Source organism: Corapipo altera, unplaced genomic scaffold, assembly GCF_003945725.1.
Source record: "Corapipo altera isolate COAL_440 unplaced genomic scaffold, ASM394572v1 49, whole genome shotgun sequence".
Classification (NCBI taxonomy): Eukaryota; Metazoa; Chordata; class Aves; order Passeriformes; family Pipridae; genus Corapipo; species Corapipo altera.
This window is the reverse complement of record NW_020884879.1, coordinates 8,750,880-8,777,819: the sequence shown is the minus strand read 5'-3', so window position 1 is coordinate 8,777,819 and position 26,940 is coordinate 8,750,880. Positions and strand designations below refer to the sequence as shown.

The 26,940-nt window shown below is 35.3% G+C and overlaps 1 protein-coding gene across 5 annotated transcripts in view; it reads left to right on the top strand.

The window, feature by feature from the left end:
• ST18 (ST18, C2H2C-type zinc finger) overlaps nucleotides 1–26,940 on the top strand; it is a 189,174-nt gene that overhangs the window by 79,608 nt on the left and 82,626 nt on the right. For 2 of the 5 annotated variants that reach the window (XM_027638723.1, XM_027638722.1), the window contains exon 1: nucleotides 10,176–10,322. The exons of the other annotated variants lie outside the window; for them this stretch is intronic. The gene's annotated coding sequence lies outside the window, so the exon portion shown is untranslated. Of the gene's footprint in view, nucleotides 1–10,175; nucleotides 10,323–26,940 lie in introns of those variants that run through there. 5 annotated transcript variants of the gene reach the window in all.

Below are 26,940 nucleotides of genomic sequence, written 5' to 3'. Positions count from 1 at the left end.
GTTTTCAGTCAATGGCACCTACTAAGCAGAATTAAAAATACCAGTTGATCCATTCACAGTTTGGTGTTTTTTTCTGGCCTTACTCAGTTTCAGTTTAATGCCAGTGGATTATATGGAGTTAGAGGTCTACAGAGTTTGTATCATAATATTTTAGTCAACTCTTGCAGAACCCAGATGTGTAGAGACAGATGCAAATCATAGCAATTTAAATATCTAATTCTTACTATCATTTGACTGAATGAGCAATAAAGATTAATTCAAAGAATTTAATTTTTACTTATTTTCTTAATGCGAGGTTGAACTATAAAGATGTGGATTTTCAACTACTACGAGTCATACCACATTTGCTACTTCCTTTTGACAACCTGGAAAATAAACTAGCTTCGCATTTGAATAAAATCCTCTGAATGTACGTTTCTTCAATTAACCTATTTTGTGTATTTTGTTAGAAAAGGGAAAATTACATTTTTTATTTAAGGGACTTAAATTTTAACTCTTATAATTTGGGTCACTCTTTCTGTGTGGAAATGGGAATTCAATGTGGTATGTATACAGTCAGAGATTGCTTTTACATTTGCTACATAAAATTATGGTTTAGATACATTATAACAAGTGCTGAAACATTCTACATTTAGAACTGACTTGTAAAACAAAAAAAGGTATTATGTGGTCCACGCGTGCTTTATTTTATGACCAGTAAATAGTCTTTCACATTTTTTTCACACATAGATTTGAAGAGAAAAAAAGTGTTACTGATTCTTCAAGACCAGATAATTAATTTTTTTTCCACTTTGAGTCCAGAAAGAAAATATTCTTCCTGGATACCCAAAACAGCATGATTCTAGTTTTCTCTTCTAGTAATATAATAATACTCTTCTCAAGTGTGAAATGTCACACTCTTGTTTTATGGATAATATTTTTGAAAAACAATATTACTGTTTTCATTAATATTTGGAAAAGATAATTTTAACATGAAAGACTACTCATGAATACACGGTAACTAAATACATGGAATATGCTTAGGCTGTAATAATAGGAGACATTTTGCAAATGTGAAATGTAAATTCTGTCTTTAAATACAGTTCTTTATTCCATCATTTCAATTAATAAGTGAGTATGAGAATTAAATTTTTAAACTAATTTCCTCCATAGTCACTGAAGATTTTAATACTGGAGAAAAGAATTAAAATGCATAAATCTTTTAGCAATGCTCATTGGTACCTTATAGTTCTACTCCAAAGAGTTTTCAATCTATGAGGAAAAAACCCTCTTTTGTAAAAGTGAAGTTTTTTGCCTACTGTCTCTAAAATTGTGAGAGCCTTTATACCCAGGAGGAGTGCTAGTAAGTATGGTAGGCTCTTAAATTACATACCTTATGCCCTAATGCAAGGCTCTAATTTAGAAGATACTCTGACGTATCACCATAATGAAAATATTTAAAAATGTTAGGTTCACTAATCATAGACATAACACAAACACTAGTTCAATGGTTTTTTTGCAGATATTAGTAACAATAGAGCAATAGATAGGAATGGAATTGAATCTGCATCAAAGTTTTTGAGACCAGGCCATATGTCTGGATTTAAATGCACCTAGATATTTTCTCCAAGGACATCCTCTTTTATGGTCCCTTGAAGACATTAAAAAAAATGCACCCCAATTTGACTTTTAATTCATTGAAAACAATTCAAACTTATGTTTGCATAAAATCATTTTTTTACTTGCTATTTGTTTGCTTTCAGCAACCTTTAACTGTGGTGAAACATCCACATGACTGAAAAAATTAATTCTAGTCAAACCTTTGTGCAATAGAAACCGAGGCTAATAATCTCATACCTGGGCACTGGTTGCTATGATCACAGTTTACATTCCTGACACCGTCTCTGTGATCTCCCCAATTTTATGTCCAGAAAAAAATGAAAACTTCCAACACACATTTCAGATTGAAATTTAAACAGCCAAAAATCATTCTACCATTAAGCAAGAAGACAATGCAACACAAGGAAACTAAATCCAAAAACGTTTAAATTGCTGCTTTAGCCTCCACAGCCTTTTCATATGATTCATACCAAAACAAAATAAAAAAAAAAAAAAGAAAAAAAAAAGAAAAAAAAAGGAAAAAAAGAAACTAAATTGGGATCACAGCTCTGAAAAAGTGCAAAGCTTCATATTTTTCCCTATTTCTAAAATGTATCAACTGCAAAATACCAGTGTGTTAGATCAAAATTAAAACCACATGAAGTGAAATATCAGACTTCATGCTCAAAAGAACTAAGAAAGTTCTCAAGACACAACCTCAATTTAAAGAAACAAAATTACAAGAAGTCATGCAGAGCAGTATTCTCCTCCCCTCACTGGAAATGTGCAGCTCTTTATTATGGAAAGGCAGTAGCCTCTCTGTAGTAAGGGTTGCAATCAACTTCCATTATAAAGCCCTATTTTAGCCCCCTGTAACTTTGGCTTGAAAAACTGGAATACAAATTGCCATATTTTCTCCAAAAGAGAAGAGTAGATGAGGATTTTTTTGTTTATATGGTGAGATGGGGAGATTAGGGTTTTTTGGGGGGTTGTTTGTTTTGTTTTGAGTGGTGTTTTGAGGGGGGGGCAATTTGAGGAAAAATAGTGTGACTGCTACAAAGTTTAAGTCAGTGAGGAAAAAATATCCTGTTTAAATTTTTACTTAAGTTTTTGGTGGTGGTGGTGCCATATCTGCCCTTATTTGTTGAAATTATTTTCAAATAATTTAATAAACCCGACTCATTCCTTTCTCAGTTAGGAGGGATGGAACTAACTTTTTCTGCGTATGATAACAGTAAGAATATTTTGCTGATGACTTTAATAAATATAGGATTAGGCAATCTGATCAATATTTTCAAAAGCAAATCACATCTGGGAGTGTGGTGTGTATCTCAAAGTGAAGTATAAGGCACATGTTGATCTACCTGGAGTTTTTGACAAGTGATAAGTTTCTGGAGCTCTTTGCATCATATTGTTTGGAATTCTCATCACAGAGGGAATGACTAAGTCTAAATTAAAAGACTGCTTTTAGAAATGCCAGAAGAAAACATATACTTAGTTACCGAGGGCTAGTGACTTCAATCTAGAGACTGCCTAATGACACTGTGGTTTACACTAGCCACTCCCAGCATTCAGCCTTATTTATCACTCCTGGCTCATTTCCTAGGATTAGGTCCAGAATAACCCTTGGCCATATAGGCTCTTCAGCAAACTGTGTAAGAAAAGAAAGCAAGCCTAGTCCATGGAAACATAGTTCCCTCTTTTTTCAGATAGTTGTTATCCCTGTCTGTATCTAAGCGTTTTAAATTCTTTATGATTAAAGACCTGGAATTCCTGTAGATTTCATTGATTCGCTGAGGGGAAAAAAAAATGACAAAATACCCCATATATGGCTCTCCTTTACTTTTGTGTATACTCTTTAGAAAAGGTTTATAGTACTATTTCCATTCTATTAAAATTATCTCTTTGGTGTTAGAAAGAAGGCTTTCTTGCCCTGAAGGCTTAATCATATTATGTATAAAAAGTTGCATATATATGTTTACATGTTTATATAAAATATGCATTTCCATAGAGATACTTGAAACCAGAGATTATTTTGCATATTTACACCTATTTATAGAGGTTTGGAGAGTCAAAGTTTGTCATGTACTTTGTTATAACAATAAGTATTGTAATCGTTTGTTGCATTAGTATGGTATTTTAAAGTCCCAACAAGATGCATCAAAATATAAAATTAGATGCTATTGTGATCATATACACACAATATTGCATACACAGATGAATCTGACTTTGGATTATTTTCATGTAATGCTTAAGATGCCCTTGTGAGATCACTGTGTCTTATAGTATGACTTAACTCTTTGAACATACTATAGTAAAGTTATTCAAAGTTCAGCAATATTATTCTAATGTTATTAAAAAAACCACTACAAATTTAGAGGTTTTAACAAAAAATGTCATCTGAAAGGTTTTAAAAATATAATAGAAACCTCTCTACTAGAAAGATGGTTCTACTGAACAAATCAGACTGGTTTTAGTAGGATATACCTGTAAAATAAATCCTAAAAATTTAGAAGCAGAAAGAAAACTATTAATCCTGTGCCAAAATACTGGAAAGTAGGGAAAAGATGCCAATATTTTTTCTCTTTATAGCCATATAAGATAATCTTTTGAATTCTTCTTTTAACTGGCTGTTTTCATTGTGATAATTAAAGTTGAGACCCATTTGAATTTTCTTTCACCATTCAGAATTCTTAAAACCCAGGAACACTAATATCACTGTTTATACAATGTCATTAGGGTTTTCTATGGATAATAAGTATGTTCTTCACATAAGCAGCTAGGAGAAAAGAAAATTGTGTGCACAATTCCCCTGAAGGAAGCAGCTGTCAGGGATCAGGTAAGACATTGCTGGCAATAGCTGTTGGAGTTTTGTGTGTGTTGCTGAGAGAGCAGCAGAAGAGTTTACCTGGGCACTTTCTCAAGACATGACTATCAACTAAAAAACTCTGAAGAACCACAGCCTGGGAAGATCTGAGGACAAGCATTTAGGCTGAAAGACAGGTGTTCAGCAGATGAGTGTTTACCTGTTGATTAATCTAGAAAACTGTGGAATGTTGGGCCAGAAACAAAATCAGACTGTTGCCTTCAGGCAAGTCCAAATCAAAGAAGGAATGTTTCCCAAACAGAAACTGTAATTCTCCTACTTGGATGACCATAGGTAGGCTTCAGGAAAAAATATGTAAGGAAAAACATGAAGGCAATTGAAGGAAAGATGCAGTTGTCAGAGCTCAGGATATTTATACAACTTTGTTGAGTTTTTTACTTCTCAAGACTATGTGGACTGTGAGATTAGGTGAACTTTGTGTGAATATTTTCAGGTTAATTTGCTGTATCTAAAATAATTAGTTTCCCAAACAAGATTTAGTCTGATGCTGCAAATACTCATGATGAAATTTTCAGAGGCTAATGCTGAAGGTATTAGAAGTGTCACCCCTACTTCTTACAACATTTGTGATGGTCTGAGTAAGGTAGGAATGGCACACATAGAGACAAATGCCTAAAATAGTAAATAGATCAATAATTTAGAAGTCAGAAGTTCACTAAAGTTGATATAAACAGAATATTTTTGCTTTTTGGATCAAGACTTTAAAACTACTGATTTATGATGTGATCCAATATTGTGACTCAAAAGAATTTTTCCAGCTGATCAGTTATCTGAATTGCAAATGAAAATCTGGTGGTATCTATGATAGAAAGTTAAAGATTATTGGTTTTTTATTTATGCATTTAATAATACAATGATTGGGAGAAAAATGTGTTTGAGGCTTTTTTTAATTAGCAGCAAGAGCTGAGAATATTAGTTACTCATATTTAGCCTTATTATGAGAGTTTTTGGAAGGCTTAATCCATATTTGACATCACCTACACCTAATTTTCTGTGCTTATTAAATAACTGCTTTCGGTTACTTATTAAGGCTATATATTAAAGTAAATAAGACTGCGAAGAGACAAATATCTTTTTTCCCCAGTTTTAGATCAGCCTGAATTTCATAAAACTGTCACTCAAATTACAATATTCTACTCTCGCTTTCAGTGAGGTGCAAGCCCAACCAAAAGCCCCATTAAAGATTACTTTTTTACATCGTTTACATGGAGAGTTTTCCACAGTCCTTTGAGTATTTTCATAGAAAGACTAATAGAATTGTGTGCATGCCTGCACTCAGAGGCTTCAAGAAAACTCACCTGAAATACTGTTTCCAACTTTCTGTGACAGAATTTTTTGGCAGGAAAGGAGTACTTCAAAATTTGCTGACTTTCTCTAGGATACTGTTGAGTAAACATTTAAGAAAGAAATTGACTAAAGAGAAGATGAAATCTTCCTGTTATTTCAGTAAACGAAGTATTTCAGAGAGAACATGCTGAAAACCTTAATATTCCCATGAGCCAATATATAATTTTAATAGGATAATTGTTCCCTTGTTAATATTAGTTCAGGTATCCTTTCTTCTTCCTCCTTTTTTATTCCTTTAAACTGACACTTTTGAAGTAACATGTTGTACAAACATTTCCTAAATGTCATTTCTAAGTTGAATGCTTAATGATTTGTAGTTTTTCTGCTATGTATATATCTGGCAGCTTTCCTCAGCATAAGCCAGCTAACATAACTCACTCCAGGCTGATTTATTATTTTATTAAACCAGGTGCTTCCTGGGTTTGGCAACTTTGGCAATGTTATTGTCTGTAATGACTTTACACTTGGTGCTTGATGATGCCAATGTGTGCAATGAATTTACTGGCACCAGCAGAGAATATTTCATTCCCTTATCTCTTTGTGAAGAATCAAGCTTCGTCTTGCATATTACTTGCTATTCAACACGTCTCATGTAATCTCTATGATTTCTTTGATACCTCGTCATTTCCAGAATGTTTAGTTATGATTCTTCTGAGCTAATAGCTGTTCATAGAAGTAGAAATACATTTTATATATATCTTATGTTGAAGTTTCTTTATAATTATTGTCACTGCTTATTTTTTCTCTCACGATGTCTTTCGTTGGTGATCTCTGTTTTGTTCAGGAGATTGTATCATAAACAAGTTTTGTCTTTTTAAAATAGATCTGGAATATCATTTGATAAGATTCAGGAATACACAGAGTACCTCTATTTCTGCAAAGGAAGGAAAACTTTTTTTTTTTTTTTATTTACTGTATCAGTGTCTCCTTTGTAATTGTGAAGATAAACTAAATTCAGGTGAAAAGACTGAAAATTCTATTACTATTTAATAGATGGTATTTATTTAAAGTGTAGTTTTTGAAGTTTTCCTTGAACTTGAATAGCAGTTAGGTAACTGCTGTACAGTCTACAAGAAAGCTTTCTTTGTCAGTCTGGTTTATCAGATATAGTGCCACCACTGATTTACAATTTGGTCTCTGGTGTTTAAAGGGTATTTTATTTATCAGCTGATGACTATTAAGTCTTGTACCTGAGCATTCATATTAGACCTGCACAATTTCTTACTATGACAAGTCTGAATAGTAGTTGCTGCGTATTGGAATGTATATTTGTTTCATTTTTGTTTCTGCAAAAAGACATCGTTCTCCTATTAGATTTCATGTTTCCCTGAGTAGTAGTTTAAGAGACAGTTTAACTTTTTTTACCTTTTTCTTATTATCCTTGTAAACTTTGAACCTCCTGTTGCTTAGAGGGTTAAAATAGGATGACTGTTGCAACCTAAAGTTTTGCTAACTTTTAAGCACTTACATCCTAAGTACATATTTGTGTTTTTTAAAGAGATTCTCATTACAATCCAATCTTTGCCAATTTTTCATTACTTACTGGATCGCAAACCATGCAAAATACAAAGTTGTGTTAAATCTGAATTTAGGATTGATTTAATGGCAAATACTTTTTCTTTCTTACTTATGTGTCTCAGCGGAAGACAAACCCTTTTTTAAGTAAAGAGTTTTCAATATACATGGCACTACAACTACAACTATATAGACAGTAATCATACAGGAAACAATAATCTGTATCTACAAATTTTACTTATCCTCTCATCCCATGTTCTTGCCATGATTGAGAGGATCGGAATAGCTTTGATAAACAAGCTGCCCCTTTAAGATAAATGAGATGGTTCAAAACCCAGGACTATACTTAACACTGGAAAAAATAAAGACAGTGACCTAAATAACAATCTCACTCTATGGTCAATTAAGGCCATACACAGCAGATCATAAAATAAAGAAAAAAAAAAAAAAAGACTTGTAAAAAAGCTCCATCTGGTTCAGAAGACAGTGGCCAGTCCCATAAATAACACAAGCTGTCAGGAAAACATCATTCCTATAGTACTCTGTGTATTGGCTTTTTGTCCAACTACAGATCCACTAAAAGGAGCTTCAGAGCTTTGTATAGGCTTGGACCACCAAACTTATTTCTTCATCTCATCACAAGTGACACATTCATGAGTTGTTACCAAATTAACAAGGTAGAGAATAAAATGTACAGAAGTAAAGAATATCGACATATAAAATTCTAGAATCCTATTGTACATGCACACATACACAGACTCACACACACACACACAAAAAACTCACACAAAAAAAAAAATTCTGGGTTTTCATTTCAACTGAGCTTTTCTGAAACTGGAAAACAAAACTCTTCAGCAACATTATATTTGGAAAATGTAGTTGCAAACTCCATGCCACAATGTGAGGTAAAAGAGGAACAACTAGTTTTACTTTACATTTGTATTTTAAATATTTCCGTTGGGAGCTAATAAGTAGTTGGCAATACTAAAGACAGAAAGGAAACGCTTCCTGCTTTTACTGGGTTAAAAAAAACATTCATTTTTTCACATTCAGAAGATGTTTTTCATATTGGAAAAGGAGAGGTCATTCAGTACTGAACATTTGGTAGCATCTGTTACTAGGTCAGAAGGTGAGAGTGTTGGGTGCTGTACAGTCATATGATAAATAAATAAATGTTCTGGAAGTTTATGAAATTGGTGCTCAACAGAATGTGCCTGTGAATTTTCTAGATGGAAGTTAAATTTCTTAAAAATTGATGATTGGAAATGCTAATACAGAACAATCAACAATGCTGAGGTGATGTTGAGCCCTGACAAAACAGGAGAAGGATCCACAGGCCCAGAACTGCCTCTGGAGTTTCCTATCACTTGCTTCAAGAAAGCATTTTGCATTCTACTTCTCCTCCAGGTAATGCCACTTGGTGTTTTCTCTCTGGTTTTGAATTTGAGGCTCAGGATTTGTGGTCTCCTAGGAGAGAATTGAAAATTACTTTCAACGATCTTACCAGTTTTGAGGAATGCACTCATGTGAGGGGTAGCAAGCTTCCTTGGTCCAATCCTGCACTAAATCTCCAGCACATGATGGAGCCACCACTTCCCAGAGTGTTTTGTCAGGTTTACTTAAATATCCTCCCCTCTACCACAGAGGGAGACAAAGGATTCTCCATTTTTCTACGGTCTTCCCTAAGGAAAAGAACAAAAGACACACAGTTTGTATATTTTCTTAGTTATATAGTTCAGAACTGAACTTTGTTTCTGAGGAATCAAATGGTTACTCCAACACTCAAAATATTAAAGCATGTGAAAGTTATGACATCAGTGGAGTAAAGATATTTTGTGAATATTTTGCTTGCTCAGAGGTAAAATGATGATCCATTATTTCTTCACTCTGCTTTGCATTCAGAAGAAAACACATAGAAAATTCACTTTGAAGCATTTCCTTAAAGGTGCAAGATCAATCCCTAGAGAAATTCACAGCCTGGAGAGAGCCTTGTGCTTGAGTTTGATAGTGACAGATAGCAATGGAGTGCGGTACTTAGAGCTCGGAACTGAGAGACCATTATGTGTACAACTCATAGTGAGATCATGGCAGAATAAAGCTTTCCCCAGCCCCACCCAGAAGTGTGGCTGGCTTTGTAATTTTAATTGGTCTATGTTTGTGGAGTGGGGCCTGTATTTACTTATGGCTTGGGGCTTGTGTTTACCAAGCCTGGTGGAGGCCAAGTGTCATATCACTGAAGCTTAGTTCCTGCAAGCTCTCCTGCTATATCTTGAGGCACTTTTCTTTTCAGTATCTGTGCCTGTCTAATTCACAAGCTTCTGTGAAACAAGCACAGGAGGGTACAAGGCCTACAGGGAGGAATTACACCTAATTACTCAAATAATTGCTAGGCTGTTGCCTTCTTAGTCACTGAAAATAATTTCCAGGTCCCTGGCTTTTATAGATAGTCTTCTAGAGGCAGGAGGACACAGCCCCCTTTTTAACTCAGCCCATTCACTCACAAAATCAGAACACTCGAGCCTGCAAAATTAATAAGCACCACTTCCATTACATATATTTTAGGTTGTTGTTGCCGTGGCGATAAAGTCAGGGACATTGAATCTCCTCTGTTGAGCCATTGTTATCATCCCTGGCCATCTGCTGCAGAGGAGTGATATTCCATCTCATTTGCATGATGACTGATATATGGGAGGTTTGGAAGGACATATGCCACAGCAATCATGTGATGAAAATTAAAGTGAAAGTTTTGGGCCCAGAGCCGAAAAAAATCTGTGTATGCGCATGAGGCTGTTGATGTGCAAATGTGAATCATATTGAGAAGGTTTGAATAGGGAGGTGTGACGTAAAGAGGGGACACAAACGCAGGTGCTTATCTCTAGGCAGTCAAAGGCGCTGGATGTCATATCATGGGAACTACCTTTCAAAGACACAGCTTTAGTGCACAGTTCAGCACACAAGGGAGGAGAAACATATAAGTTTTGGAAACAAAAATAAAGTAAGTTTAACAACTTTTTCACACTACTCTGAACCCATTGATGTTTAAGCAACTTGTACTGTTAGTAACTTTCTGTCTTTTTTCTTGTTTGTGCTTTTAGTTTGCAAAAAGCAAAAAATCCTGTCCATATATTGATGTTGAAAGCTCGAGAGAGTTGTATTAAGAAGTTTGAGGGGGTTTAATCCGTGTTTAAAATGCTCTCTGCAAACTTTTCTTTTTCGTTTAAATGACACTAATGCTGTTTCTTCTACAATGTATGCTTGGTCATTATCTTAAATGCTATTTTGGGCCTCAATTAAAAAATAGCTACTTGTAACTGCTTTCAGAAAGCTTTCTGAATAAAATGTCATGGTGTAATTGCATTTATACTGCCTCAGTAAAGCCTTTGTTCATATACATTTTACAATTGTGCAAATTTGCAGCTCTAGCTATTTGATTTGAGGAAATGATCACAAGGATACTTTTCCTCTCATTTTGAAAAGTTACTGAACTTAAATACTAGCTTTTAAAAAAAGAGAGAAAATAGTGAGGCGGGAGAGGGAGAGAGTGGGACCAGTGTATTTGTAGGAACTGTTCGATAGAAGCAGGTTCACTTGCAGTTATGTATTACAGACCAAAGAGCTTTCTCATGATCTTTTAGAATGCTTTAAAATCATGCATAAGGTTTTTGAAATTAAGATTATTGATCAAGATATTTATTAGCTTTACTCTACAGGAAATAAGAGTCTTTCAAAGCATGGAATTTCAGTCCTTTAAATTATTTGGGATTCAGAGAGTGAATTGAGAGCTTCTGATTAAATAACCAAATACTGTACTTCAGAATGCAGAATGAATATATGTGTCAGGAAAATCTTTAGAAAGTTAAATCACAGCAATATCAGGAAAGGTTGAAGAAAGAAATGGACCTTCTGGGGCAACATTTTGGAGGAGGATAATTTTTATGAAATAGCATTTGATGCTAGAGAAAGTCTGTTTAACACTCTGATCAGCAATCTCTCTCTCTCTCTCTCTGACTTTCTTTTGTCTTTAACAAAGCACTTAGTTCAGATGTTTGTCTTCCTTCATATGTAAATAGCAAGACAATCTTGTGCAAGGTGCTGTGAATTTTCATTTAAGAGATTATAAAAGCGCAAATCCCAGATTTTGTCCTTAAACTGTAAAACTGTATGGGATGAACTTTGTCAGCTAAGGATCTTTGTAGGATTCAAAATGACCATTTATTACCTCTTTTCTCAATTAAATTAGTTAAGTTAATTGTGTAGATGTGTCTTCTTTGGTTTGGCTGTGCCATGGTTTTGCAATTCTTGGGGAAAATTACAGCACTTGTGATGAAGGCTTTCTCTGAGACAATAATATATTCTGCAACAAGGTGACTAGCAAATAATACAGATTTGGGATCAGGAATTTCTAAATATAGGCTTTGCCTTTTAACTTCCCACTTTGGAGCATTTTATTTTGACTTGTAAATATCATCTGTGTATTACAGTACTTTCATGCCTGCAGGCTAAGATTACCAGTCTTCCTTTTTTCCTCCTCCTTCTAAATATTCAATTACTCAATGGTAATTATTATTATGTGGCCTTCTTGGCTTACTGCATTATTAGATTAATATAGATTTCTTGTGCCAAATTAGCGGAAATCACTGTTATACACAACAACGAATCACTTTTTTTTTTTTTTAAGTTTTATTTACTTTGTTGAATAACAGGAAGACTTTGACATTATGAGATTTTATTCTTAAGACTTTTAATATATCTTTGAAAGCTGAGCGGGAGAGTGTGCCTTTTTGTTTTGTTTTTTCTTTTGTAGATATCTAATAAGTAGAAACTTTGGTTAAATTACAAATTAATTCATTCAGATGTCTATGAACAGGGAGCTTTGTGAACGAAATTGCAGTTCAACCCCCTGATCTTTGGTTATCGTGACAGAGGTGTGTAGCAGAGGTGAGAAAACCGAAAATGAAAGACGGGGAGCTGTCCAGGGTACTGCAGCTGACCAATATTTCCTATTACTGCACCGAAAAAAATCTTTACTGAAGTGTTCACAAAACTGCCACCATTTGTTACTTCTTGTTTTCCTCTCAAAAACAGAACCCCCCCCCCCCAACCTTATAATGAAGTTAACTATAAAAGACATGTGTATGAAAAACTTGACTCAGGAGCATGTCATCTTTCTGTTAATCGCAAATACACCCTTATATCACAGTAGCTTTCAAAAATTGTTTATTAAGACTACATTTTTAGTCAAAGTTTTTTGTCAAAGTTACAGACAATAAAACTTTTCTGGTCTAAATTAATCCATGTGCATAACACAAACGGTTTCTATGGTAGTGCTGTAATGTAAACAAAACAAACAACAACAACAAAAAAAAAAACAGATCCCAATCTTGCATTACTTGATTGCTTTTGAAATGAATTCTTGTCCTTATGTGACCTGAAATGTGTGGTTATAAAGCTATAGAAATCCAAACGCTCATATTTGTTTGATATGAAATGAAAAAAAAAATAGTTAAATTGAAAGTTTAACATCATGAAATTCAAAATCCCAAGCGGTATATAAACATTAAAAGAAACTTTGGACTGCTAATCCTAGGAAATGAGTTTTATGGATTGAATTCAACAAGGCTTCAGAAATGGTTCCATCTGCTGCCTAGCAGCTGGTGAAAGGATAAATTTAATTCATTAATTCATTTGGAAAAAAGGATCCAAGTAGTAAAGACTTCACTGCTCATAATGCACATAGGTGAAAATCAAAACTGAAATTAGGTCCAGTTGATCATCTCTGATAATGAGGGACATTTTCTTTGTAATTGTTATAATTATCTTGAACAGGCAGTTGACAGTATATTGATATGTGCTGTTTGCCAGTATTTGTATGTCTCAAAAAGTTGAGAACAGTTCTGAAAGCAGAACTCCTCTTCTGGGAGGAATATCCCTACTTTGTGAGTTACAGATTGTGTAGTTTAAATACTCAGGTTGTTTCACTGAAACAATATTTCTGTCTTTCTATGAATATTTGCAACTTCTTTCCTATTAACTCAGCTTAAGAATACAAAATACACTACCATTGAAATTATAAAACAGACTTATGCACAGTTAAGTCACCATAATAATCCAAATCCAGAACGTTAAATGTAAAGAGTTTAATACTTCACTTTGATGTTAGGGTTACAAGTTTCATCTTTTCTTTCCTGTTTTCACCCATTTTCTTTTCGTGGTAAACACTAAAAACTTGGAGTATGAGTAAAAAATATAAGCTAACAACTGAGAAAGAGTGATTTTTAAAGATCCAAAGTTTTAAACGCAAAATCATTTAGACAAATTCTTCAGTAATAAATTGACATTTAAATTCTAGCTATAAAGTTATCCAGATTATCACTACCTCCAGATAATTTTTTAAAGTTTTCTAAAGGTTGCCTCTACTTACTTTAATCTAAATCACAAACAGAGAGTGTAGAGCTAGTTAAAGCTTTTGAACAGTGAGGTGGTCAAGCGGTAAAGGCTCTTGTTCATCTTATATCAGGCACACAGGTAAACCTGTGCCTCATTACTTGCTGAGGAATACATAGGACTGATGAACCTGTTATCCTGAAACCAGCTAAATGTCTGCCAATGCCTATTTTCAATGTTTCTACTTGAGATGGTGATTTCATGAATGATATTTGGCTTTTCCCATTTCCTCTGTAGCCCATAGCTCACTGTGGTGGGTTTGTTGGATTTAGTATAAAGGTTCTGTTCGCACCCTGTGGGTTGGGTTAAGAATTAGGATTTATGCATTTACTTCTACTGTTGCTTTGTTTATACAGCTTTGGTTTAGTTTTGATCCCTTTTTTTTTGCCTTTGAGGCTCTTCCACAGTGTCAGCTGCTGACTGATAGTAGGAGAACGGCCTCGTGGTGTGAATGAAAGGGACCTAGCGGTTGGTAAACAGAGATAAGGAATAAATAGAGCACAGGCAAAAGGAGATAGTTCTGTGGGAGCCCAGATTGCCGCCAGTCTGTTCAAGTGAGATGCAGTGCCTGTCCTTTTCCCAGATTAAATTAGTGTGCGAAATCTCCAGTGACCTCCTCCCCTTCTCCCCATACTCTTTAGCCAAGCTGAACAGCCTCTGCTGTAAAGTATTCATTTTATCCAGGGACAAGTTGGACAATAGAACTCTCCCTGTTACTTATGGACAGCTGTCGTGATTCATAGGGCTTTTCAGCATTTCATTTTTCATAAGAGTTAAAAGGGTTTTACCTTGTAACTGACGAGAGGTTAGAAATGCAAAGATACCAGCCCTGAGGTTGCCTGTAGTAAAGAAGTTAATAAATAAATATCACACACACACACACACACACACACATGCACAAACACATCCCCTCTCCGGTGTGGGAAAGGCTGTGTTTTTTGTTAGTGCTGCTCTTCTTATTTACAGGGGTTTAATTGTGATAACATGATTACACCGAAGCATGAACTGCATGGAGAAATTAACAAGCAGAGACACAGTGATATGCAGGGCCCCCAAGGTTCCCTAAATTAAAGGTGACCAGTGTAAACTCAGTGAGTGCCCTTTTCTATTCTTTGCCCTTGCTTTTGCCTACAACTCCTATCACTTTATTACCTGCAAATAACTCCCAGGAAAGAGTAAACACTCATGAGATACCTCTGTGGTCTCGTATTTTTTTTTAGTGATTTACTGCAAATATATTCAGCATTTTGACTGATTAAATAGACCTTCGGCAACCTTGAGGGTCACTGTGTAGAGTATGTACATAGAAAATGCATCAGCCCATTGTACCCTGGCAGCTAATGAGATTGGTCGTTAAGTAAATGACACAAAGCCTACAAAAAAAGCTTAGCAGCTCACTAGAGTATCACAGAGTGTCCCTGCACACCACACAACGACACAAACAGTGGACTAACCTAGCCCACCCCTGCTTTATTCTACATCACTGCTTCCCTGATGTCAGCGTGAGAGGCAGAACAAAGGCTAAAAGGCACACGGTAAGTCAGTCTGACAATTATGCCCTAGGGAGAAAGTAGAGCAAATCTTAGCCTAACCATGGGGTTGAAAGTCCTTTTCTAGACAAGTAGGTCATAATGAAGGGATTTTTCCCCCCCCCGTCACTTCATGAAGGGGAGAAAAATGTCTCTGGAATCAAGGTTGGGTTTGTTTCTTGTTTGTTTGTTTCCTTTTCTCTCAGTCTGATTTGCCAGCTTTCAAAAGTTTCTGGAATTCCGAAAGTAAGGTGAAACAGTATGTTTTGTGAACTGGATATTTCAGTTATAATCTAGTGAAATAAATATTCTTTGTAGGAACTGCCACACAGTGAGCATTGACTCAGATGTACATTATGTCTGATGAACTTTACAGACAGAAAGTTTCTTTTTACTTCTCTGTAAAAATGTGCTGAAAATGTGTTATATATATGAATACACATTTCAAACCATTAGCCAGCTACTAAATACTTGGTACAGTTTTTACAATGAAGTTGCTACTATAATTTTGGGATGTTTTTTAAAACAGATTTTTACATGATGTCTTTCTCAGTGTTGTCTTTTACATGAGCTGAAATTAAAAGAGTTGAAGACTGCTGTTAAACAGTTGCACAGTCATTACTTATTTTATTTGCACAGCAGCAAATTATTCAGCTGATATCATAGAATAGCAGGTGCCTGCCTATGTAACCAATGATAAAATCTTTTCTAGCAGTGTTTCAGTTTAGTACCTCAGGACCCTTTATTTTGCTGAAAAATGGCAACAGGAAGTTGCCGGAAAGTCTTGTTTGCATTGCTAAAATGTTTCTGTCTGCTTTGCACTTTGGAGGCTCAGGGGATGTTAGGCTCAAAACAACATGATATTATTGCAAGATGCCTGTGTGAATTAAGTAATGCTTCTCCTCTACTCCCCACAAAACCGCTGAAAACCATATGTTTTAAGAATGTTTTCTCAAATACAGATGGTTAAAGAAGTAGGGTTTAGATATCAGTGTGCATTACAGTTGCTCTCTTATTGGGTCTTTCGGTTGTTTTTCTTTCTGTTTGTTTGTTTGTTTTGCTTTGGGACAGTTATTTAATTTAGCAAAAATCCTTGTGAATATATGTGTATTTAGACATATCAGGATAACCTGTTAACTTAATTAAAACTCTTTCACAGGTTACAGAAGTCAGTTCATTATGATATGTCACTTACCCAGGGACATCCTTTTTTACTGCATGGGCAATAGAATTATCACTTCAGCTTACAGAAGGAGAAAATGTGACATTTGAACATATACATTTGATGATTCCTTGCAAAGGGGTATGTGCACATGCATGTATACAAATCCATGTGTGCATATTTATATAAAAAGTGTACATATGCAAAAAACTGTGTTCACCTATATAGCATCCCAGTTTGCTGAAACTCAGTATATATTAGGTATATCTGCAGTTATATCTGCTTCTGCATTTCCCAATAATTGCAACTTAGAGAATGTAATAGGGAAGTAAACAAACTCAAGTAAAATTTAGTATTTATTTTATTTTTTCCATATTTTTAAAATTATGTGCATCTCAACAATGTTTTCCCTATGCTACCTCAGCAAATATGAGATATGCAGGCATCAGAAAGCAAGCTTTCTTTCTGAGTTAAGTCCTGTAATTCAAACCTAAATGCTAGATCAGCAAAGATTTAGTAAGCTACAGCATTACAGCACAATTTTGCTTTGAAATTTGGTAATTGGTATAAAGTTTTCAGTTTATTTTAACAGAAAAGATTCAAAGATATTTGATGTTCAGGTGCATCTCTGCAGCTGTTAAAAATTAGCATATCCCTATCACAGAGTCACCATGCTTTTTACATACCTACATGAACAAGAGTAAAGGGTATTTGAAATTTCAACATTCACACAGTAAGTTCCGCTGTTTATACTATTGAAAGTAGAGAGTGATTTCACAAGGGTAATGCTCATGCAGCAGTTACAAAAATCATACTGCTACTGTGATCTGACAGGTTGAGTCTTAGTAAGTTTTAGTAGTTTTTCACAGCTTCTTTTTTTTTTTCTCTTATCTGTTATTTCCTTGATGCACCTAAGAGAAAAGGCAAAGAAAACTTGATTTCTGACAATTAATGTCATTTATCTGATCTCCCTGATAAACTGTAACACACCAGATTTCCAGAAACTACTTTTCTGACTTTTTGGACCTTATAATCCAATGAGGACTTTGTCCTTATCTTCATGCACGGTTCCAGTGGACAACAATATGAGCTGTGCATAGGGATCTGAAAAACTTTATGGCATTACACAGCTAATTTGAATAATTCTAATTCAGTTTTTTTGCGTGTTTATAGATTTTCAGGCCAGTAATCCCAAGATATCTGATACTCCTGTCAAGCAAGTATCTCCAAAGTCACTGACAATCCTCACAAAAGCCTGGTTCTGTGGCTCCAAAATAAAATGTAGCAGACAATATGTAGAGTAAACTTTATATTCTATTATATCCATATGTATATAGAGCATCTAGATAAAAATCTGTTACTGACCTGATTAATTTTTGAACTATACATGTATACCTGGGACTGAGTCACTTCCTTGTAGTTATTGTACGCATAGTTGTGGATGTTTGAAAACCAAATAAGTAGGATCAGTGCTTCTGGATTTTAATTATCCTGAACGATTTCAGGCTAAAGACACTGTTTAATTAGAAATAAAAAAGGTTATCTTCTTCTTAACTTTTTTTAGTACTTACATAAAATGTCTTTGTAGGAGAATTGCTCTCTTTTATGTTCTGGAAGACTTTTAATGATATAACAATTTTTACAATTCTAAATAACAGGTTTCTGGTTCTAAAAAAGGTGGTAACCTAATAGCAAAAGTTACTTTACAATAAAAAACAGAGTTTATCTTCTTGGGTAGATGAACACTGGCAAAAACATTTGTACACTTGAGTGATTCCACTGATGTGAGGTTGATGGCTCCCTTTAAATAGAGTAAAGCAGGTGTGTAAGTGTTTTGAAGATGAGGGATTATTGATTTGCTTAGGAGATTCAAGTAACATCTAACACATTTTTCAGGTTCGGTTTCATATGTGAACTTTTCCCTCCACTAAGGAATTTTGGTTAAAAAGAGCTAGATTTTCATTTAAACACATGTATTTAAATTCTGCTCCATGAGGCATTAGATTATAAAAAATGCTTTAGAACTTTTCCAAAACACAATTTCAAGTGAGGACCAGAGATCCCAATTCTTCTTAATGGTATTTTTCCAAGTGGTAGAGTCACTAGGACAGTTCCCTAAATCTCACAAGAAAATTTGACACTTTCAGTGCCTTTCCTGCCCCCGAGTTAGAGTACATGTGCAGCATCTGGATTGGCACAACAAAGTAGTAATGGCTCCAAAGGCACCGTTATGGACTATCAGGTCAATAATCCTTATGCTAAGAAGGATTTACATGATACAGAGTAATGGCTCTGTTGTTTCTGAAGTAAAAATCCACCTTTTAATAAGCATCAAAATATTGGTTTTCACTCTTCACATTGGCAGTACTAAGGTAGCTAATAACACTAACACATGCAACTTCCTCAAATAAAGGTTTTCCTTTAAATGCTTGCATAAAATAAATGTTAAAATAAATGTAGGTAGGTAACTACAGCATGCCAAACTGAGACTTTTTTGAAAATGTACTTATTATTGTTCTCAACTTTTTTTTCCTTGCCATATTAGAAGAGTTATAGGGTATGTACATCCTATCTTCTAGAATTTTTGTGATGTAGCCTAGAAATAGATTAGGTTTAGGGGCCCTTTTGTTTGTTTTGTTTAATTTTTCTACTGCGTGACTTTCTCCTACTTCAGGCAGAAGTTTGACACAATCTAACACACATGATCTTGTTACAAAAGCAAGTTGGAAAGTAAAATCGGCCGTCATAGAAATCCACAGTTGTGATTTTTTTATTTCCTATAATTTAATTTCTTGTGATAAAAAACTCCCCAACAAAAACCTTTCTTAAATTTAACACATTTGGTGAAAAAGTATTTTCTTCCCTAAGAATGTGGTTAACTCAGGCTCTATACAAGATACGGAAAGCCACCAAATCCTAAAGAGAAGGAACGAGCACTGTGACAAAAATGAAGAGACTAAGTACACATGACATTCAACATTTAGTGAACAGAGTGCAACTGAACACATAAATCACACTAAACAGCACTAACACTTGGTCAAAAGAAACATTTATTTATGGTTCAAGTGTATGCTCAAGCTACTCTGTGGAGAACCTTCCCATTATTTTTGTGAGAAACAGTACTGTCTACAAAAAGGGTTAAAGAAAATGCATTCTGTTGCATCTGCTTACTAAATCCCTTACTTTAGTAGAAATTCAAATTTTGTAAAGATTATTCGTTTTATTGATGCATATAATTATAATCACAAGCCATCTGCTGATTTGGCAGGCATGGTTAAAATTCTCTAACTCTCATAACCTTTCAAGTACAGTGCCCTTGGGACTCTATTTCACTTTTATATTTTGGAAAACATGTAGGGACAAACAAGAGAGGTCATCTGCCGAAAGTCAGACCTGTAAAACATTAAAAGAATAAAGATCATGATGACTGCCCTTGTTTTAATAGAAAAAAAAAAGTATTTTCTATTTTATTTCTCACTTCAGGAAGGATTATACAGGTTTTCATCATACACTTTGGGAATTTGAATTTTTTTCTACGGATTAAAGCTCTCTCCTAGCACCTCTGGGATCTGGGTTCCAAGTCTAAACTAAAAGAACAAATATTGTTCAGTTTGCTTGCCACAGGTGAATTAAACATATTTAACCTTGGTCTTAATTTTTCTTTTTACACAATTCTCATTGCATTTCTATTTGAAATGTTTTAACAAACACTATTCTCAGGGTTTTTTTAATTATTTACTGAGTTCCACTGAGAGACACCTATCACATATTTAGCTTTTTCCTGTGGAGCTCAAAAGAGCATTTTCATGACTAACATTCTTCACCATAGTTCTTTAGAAACAAATGCCTTTATTTATATTAGCATACCATTGACCGGTGGTTAGACACAGTTGCAAACGTTTGGGCTTTTGGTTCAGGAGCAGTTTAGTTCTCAATTTTCACCATGTGTAGCCAAACTACTTTATACTTGAGAATTCTTTCTTTTTTAAAAAATCTCTGTTGTTGTTGGCATTGTGTTACATGTGGTATTACTCTGCTGCTTCTAGCAGAAAACAACCACAAGGGAAAAAAACCCAAAAAACCTCTAATGTTCTCTCTGTCAATAATACAAAAATTATCCCATTTCAATGAGTTTTATGATATTGTCAATGCTCTGATTTAGGACAAAGGGTGGTTTTGAGAAAAAATGCATGAAGGTAGAAAAACTTGGTGTGGAATGGGATAGTCCAGTGACTTCCTGATATTAGCAGAAGGCAAAGGCAGTTACCCTTCAACAGAGCTGTCTTGGCTAATGCTGTATTGATGTGTATCTCTCAGGAATAAAAGATGCAGCTCTCACTTCTGTTTAATTAGTGTATCTTAAGGCCTGTATGCACCATGCATGCTGCTTTACTCCTTTTGGAGGTTTGATTCTCACCCCACACCCTCATTATGACAAGCAGGAGGGAAATGCACATGTTTGAAAGTGTCTTCACAGCTGAAACTAGGGAAACAGGCCGAGAGTAGCTCTGGTTTATTTCACAACCAATTAAGTATGACATCTGTTGAAACTCGGGAAATAAGTCTCCCTTCCCCCTGTTCATATACTTACTTAAGCTGCCAGTCTTTTGTTTGGATATGATTAATTTTACTAACAAGACTTTTTTTCTTTGGAGTAAATACACGAAATAAAAATAATAATAATAAAAAAGACATTTAATTTTTTGTTGTTTTGTTTGTTTGTTTTTAAACTGCATTTCATGTAGTGCACTGGACACAACTCTGTCTGACATTCCTAAATCAAGCAAAGAATTGTGATGATAATTATTTGCCTAAAGATTCACCTTTACATTCTGAAAAAAGTGTATGTTTGTGGCAGGCAATGTAGGCACAATAACATTTTCATTTCTGAAAATTTGGCTCTTATAGCTCCCAAGGGTCAGCAAAAGTTGCTAGAAGGAATTTGGGTTTTAATTTATTTACTTTTATGGTTGAAAACTTGGCACAGAAGAGAAGACACAAAATAAAACAGGGTATGTGGAATTATGTATGGTTCAAACAAACCAATAAAAAAGAATTAAATGCAGATCCACTGTCACTGGTGACATCAGGTTTCTCAAGTATGCAACAGTTCATAGTAAACAAAGCAAGAAACACCAATAAGCTTTAACAGCAAACTTTATTCATATCAGACAACAACAGCTGAAGCTGAGACACACTTCCCATTTATCAGACACTAATCCAGTGATGCATTTACTTATTAGGACAACATTTATTCCTTCATAAAATATTGTCCAATACAAATACTAAAATGATGATATTCCAGTCCATAGCAACTCTTAGAGTTCAGTTTCCCTCTGTTGTGCTTAGAACTTGATTGTCTTATTTCTGCTATATCTAGGTAAGAAATATTTGCTCTATCATGCTGACCTTTTTTCTTTGCCTCTTGGCACTGGATTCTCCTGTGTCTCTGAGGCCACACCGCTCATGTCAAAGCTATGGCTAATTCCACATTTCTGTAAGTTACACCATCCACTAGTGCTCCATTTTATTTGTTCATCAGTTTCATTTTGCTTGCCAGTTCTTTCCTAGGAGGACTGGCACTGCCTTCGTTCCTGGAGGATGGTTTCCTACTCTGTTTCTCTTGCCTTCTCAACCTTATTTTACAATACAAGTCAGAGCCACATAGCATGCATGTTATTTAAGCTATAGGATGCTGCTCAGCGATTGCCATAAGTTCCATGGTTAGAAATCCTTTGGAGAAATGTCAGTGTGCACAGTGGAAGTGTCCAGACCTGAACCAGTCATACAGATTCCCTTTGGAGTCAGTGGAAAGAGGCATCTCTTGGATGTCATTCCTCTCATCCTGAAGTAGAGTATGAAAAGTATCACACATGTACGTAGCATCAGAAATGCCTGCAGGTTGCCCACAGAGACTGTGGGAATCCAGCATTTACTGATTCAGAAATATGGATTTGCATTTCAGGCATGTAAAGTTATGAAGATGAATCTTGTCATTCCCGTCCAGCCTACAAACTGGACTTTATTTCATCTTATATCCTCCCTACAGAAAAACATACTAGTCTTTATTTTTTCATACAAGACAGTGATATGAATAATATATCTTAGACCTAATGTCTCCTCTTGCGTATATGTGACACTGATGAAAATCTGTGTCTGTTCAGATATTAATGGAGAGCCAAATAACAAAACTGAATATTACTGTGGAACTCAGAGGACCAAATTTTGCCCCAGAAATGTGATGTTTACAAAAGGGATGGTGTCAGTTACCTGCTTTCTTCTTAGAAGGCATTATGTATCCTTTAAGGAAAGTCTTTTTCTTCTCAAAATTAATTCTTAAAACATGAATTAAAAAGAAAGCTGTAAAGCTTTAACAATATCCATTAATTTCAAAATACAGTAAATATTTCTACCTTAAATCAGTTGGCTTTTTTTAAAACATTGCTGATAGAAGTATTTCCAGACATTTTCCTGTTGGTCACTAGTCAGAGTCCGTAGGCACTTTTAGGGGTGATTTTTCTCTTTCCTCAGGCTTTCAAGACTCTGTTTCTCAAGCTTCAAGGTAATAGAAGGATAGATTTGATTATGGTTTTGTACTCTTTCAGTGGATGATTATAGTGATTCAATATTCCCCATGTTATCATAAAAACTACAAGCAAGCTTTCAGATAAAAATTTCATTTTCTGTACATACTATTTTCTGTCATTTTTTAAGAGATTCGATGACAAGAATTTTGAATTTTACAGAATTATTTTTCATCCCCATGATTTTAGCACATAGATGTGTGGTAAACAAATTTTCATCTTTTGAATCTCTAGGGAGAGGTTCTCAAAATTTCTTCAGACCATGGCAAAGTTCTTAAATTCTGTTTCTAGGTGGTCAACTCTAAATTCCTTTAGGGTTCAGAACAGCATGGAACTCCACAAATCTGTGCTAACCCTTATGTAGTGAATGGTCCCTATGGAACAGCATGTGGAACAGCGCTATCCTAACCCATACCATGGAAGGCGCAGGCTGTCCTTGGAAGCAGGGAGCCCTAGTCAGGTCTCTGACAGTGCTTTGCCTTTTCAGACTCTTTCCTTGAGGGCAGGATAGCCACAGTAGTAAGTTCTGCTCTAAGATAATGCTTAGCTTGATCTAATTTTGAAACAATGAATTTTACGAAAGGGTTAGTAACTAAGTAACTATGTGTTGTCTTCGGTAGCACTTTCACAGGGGAGACTCAAAATCAGTAAAAATAATGCTCAAAATTGTGGTAATGTAAAGTTCATTATGGTATAAATTGACACCAGTTCAATAAACATAACCCTTGATAATGTTGTAACATTTATCCTGAAAAGCTTAACCAGCTCACATATAATCTCTGAGTTTTCTTCCTCAAAATCAACCCTTCAGTGGCTGTCATTAAAAAGTGTCTCCTTACATATCTCTAATTCTAAATAGTGTGAGAGACAATAATTCTAAATAGCGTGAGAGCTTTAGCCCTGAATGTTTTGGGCTCAATATTATTTATAGCAATAATGTTAGCATTACCACTTATAGTTATTAATGTGAATAATGTGTTACTATTTTGTGATCATTGAAGGAGTTCTGCCTTCAAACAGAAAGCTCAGCATGCAGACACCCTCCAGGTCACACAGGTTACTTCCCTATTTATTCTGGGGCGATTGGAATCTATTTATCAGTTGCAATTTATATAAAACTTTAGGAATAAAGAAGTTAAGTTTATAAATGGGCACAATGTGGAAGACATAATGATTTTTGGCACTACATTTTTTTCCTTCTTCCTCCTGAATCTCCAGTAGAGATCCCCCCCAATAGTAGGACTATCATCAGCCCAATAAGCTCTTTAGAAAAGCTGCCTTCTAGTACTGCAGTTGCTTCTGTGTACAGCATGAACTCTACTTCTAGTAGAGAGCTAGTAAGTCTGGCTACTGACAGAGTTCAAGTTAAGCAGACCAAATCTCAGGAAAGGATGAAACTCATCCAGAGTCGTTGGGGTTTTCTATTCACTAAGGGAAGAGGACTTTTTCCCTATTTCTTGCCTGTGGATAAAGAAGGAATAATGAGAACTCAGGAAACCTAAGACAAGTTAGTAACATGTGAAGACTTTGACTGGGTGAAGAATGGCCATGCTGTCCCTGAGAAATTATTTTTTAACATCAGCAGTGAGTGAGATACAGTGTGTTGGAAGAAGGAATAGTCTTCTGGTCAGAGGAAGAATCTGAGACAAAGTGGACATTACATAATAACAGTTTTCCCTGGCCTGACCTGAGTGATCCGAGGTTTCTTTGAATCCTTAAGCCCAATTAATGCACCTTCAGGAAATTCACTTTCACTTAAAATTACAAAACCAAGCAGGAGAATTGCTTCTAATAGAGCAATGAATAAATATCTGCCTATTAAAAGAGCATAATCACACAGCTCACATTTTCTCTCTGCTTGGAATGTTCAAGCTGTCAATACAGCTTGCACAACCTCAAGTGCCTGACAGACAGAGGTGGATCATTACAGTAATGTTTAAAGGAAAGTACACTACTAATTTTCCAGATGACCATTCAAGTGATCCCTTGGAATGCTATGGTGCTTTTGCTATTTTCAAAAGAAAATTTATTGTATTTTTGAGCTGCCAGTCCTGCAAGTTTAACCTGTAGTGGGAAGCTTAAGTTTCTTCTTCCATCATCATATTAACATGACTGTATTCCTGTCTTAAATTTGTCAATTATCATTATCTCATGTGACAACTAGCAAGGAATTCAGACTCAAATAATATCTTCATGAACAGGCCTGTTGCAGATAAAACTGCAGGTAGCTGAGCTCATTCTCACATGATGTGTACTGCGTGTTGTCCCTTTGGTGTCTGGTGAAAATTTACTTTCTCTGCTAACATCTGCACATCTTACAACAAGGAAATCTGCTCAGATCAGGGCAACCTCTGTACAGGTATTTTCAGCATAAAATCATGCTTCGAAGACAGTGCTAACTTGGAGTTCTATCCTTGGTTATATGAAAACCAAACATTTTCTGAATGTTTACCCAAACAGGACTTGAGTTTTGGAAGAGCGCTCACAATACCCATCTTTAACCATAGTCTTTGTAGCCTCCCACAAGAAAGCTGAAATAACCACTAGTGATTAACTGTAGGTTCTCACTAGCTGTGCCCTTACTTTCTTGAAAAAAAATGGAATTTAGGTGTGAATCGCTTCCCTGTTACCCCCAAAGTTTTATATAGTCCATAAAGAGGACATATGAAAATGATGTATGAGGATCATTCTTGATCTTATATGGCTATAAAGAGTACATCCTGTTTACCCCAGCCAGAAGATGACGTGTTCTATTTACTTGCTATTGAATTACCTGCTAGAATTACGTAGAAACATTAGCAGGTTACTGAAAGTCTTAAATCATTGCCTCATTAGAGTTTGCCATAAAAAATAGTACAAACTATTTCCTTAAGTGTATTATTTTTTCTGCTATTATCTTTTATACTGCTTAAAACCATATTTTATTAAGAAGTTTTCTATGTCCTAGACTAGCAAGCTATAAATAAACATCCTCACTCAACAATCAGGTAAGACAAGCTAGATGGCTACGGGGTTCTAACCTTCCTTATATAAACTATTATGCAATATTGCAAAAAAACCCGTTTTCATTAGCTTTCATGTCCTTAGATTTCTACTCCTATTGGCTAATTTAGTAACCTAGAGAACATGGTGATGGTCTTAAAAATACTGCTGTTTCCATGAAAAGAGACATGGGAATGGAAGGAGTTTTAAGTATTTTTTTTTAAATTGCTTTGCAAATTCTTTGCACAACAAACCTCGCCAATATGTAAACAGGGCTCTAGCTACTGTGTTTGTCCACAGCTAGAGCTACAGATGAACACAGTGTAGTTGTGTGATGACAGGAACAGCTGACTCATTAGTAGAGAGCAGTGAAAGGTAATTAACCCTGGGAAAAGTACAGCTGCCATACGAGCTGTTCCTTTCTGTAGGATCTGATTAGAAATTAGTGTTAAACCACTGATTCTTTTAAAAAAATGTCATTGATAATTCACTTTCTCTCTCAGGTGTAGCCCCTGAAGGGGGCCTAGGATAGAACTAGTGTACAAAAGGTCTTCTATCTAAAAAGATCTTTTTTCAGAGAAGTGCCCACCTGTTTGGCTGCTTCTGGACTTTTCTTAACCATGGATATTGTCCCAGCTTTCAGTGTTTTGAGGACACCCTCCAAGTCTGTGAGCAGTGCAAAGAATGCACTGTCAAAATGATTTAAGGTAGAACATTGTTGGTTACCATAATGGAGTCTTTAGTGAGGATGATTATTTAAAAGTTACAGCTATTACTTCTTGTATCAGGAAAGTTCTGATGCAAAATGATGCAGACCTCTTCAAAATAAAACAAAAATCTGTCTCCTAGGTAGGTAAGCACAGCCTGTGAAAAAAAAAAAAAGGATTACAGCCTGAGCACAAAAGCCACTCA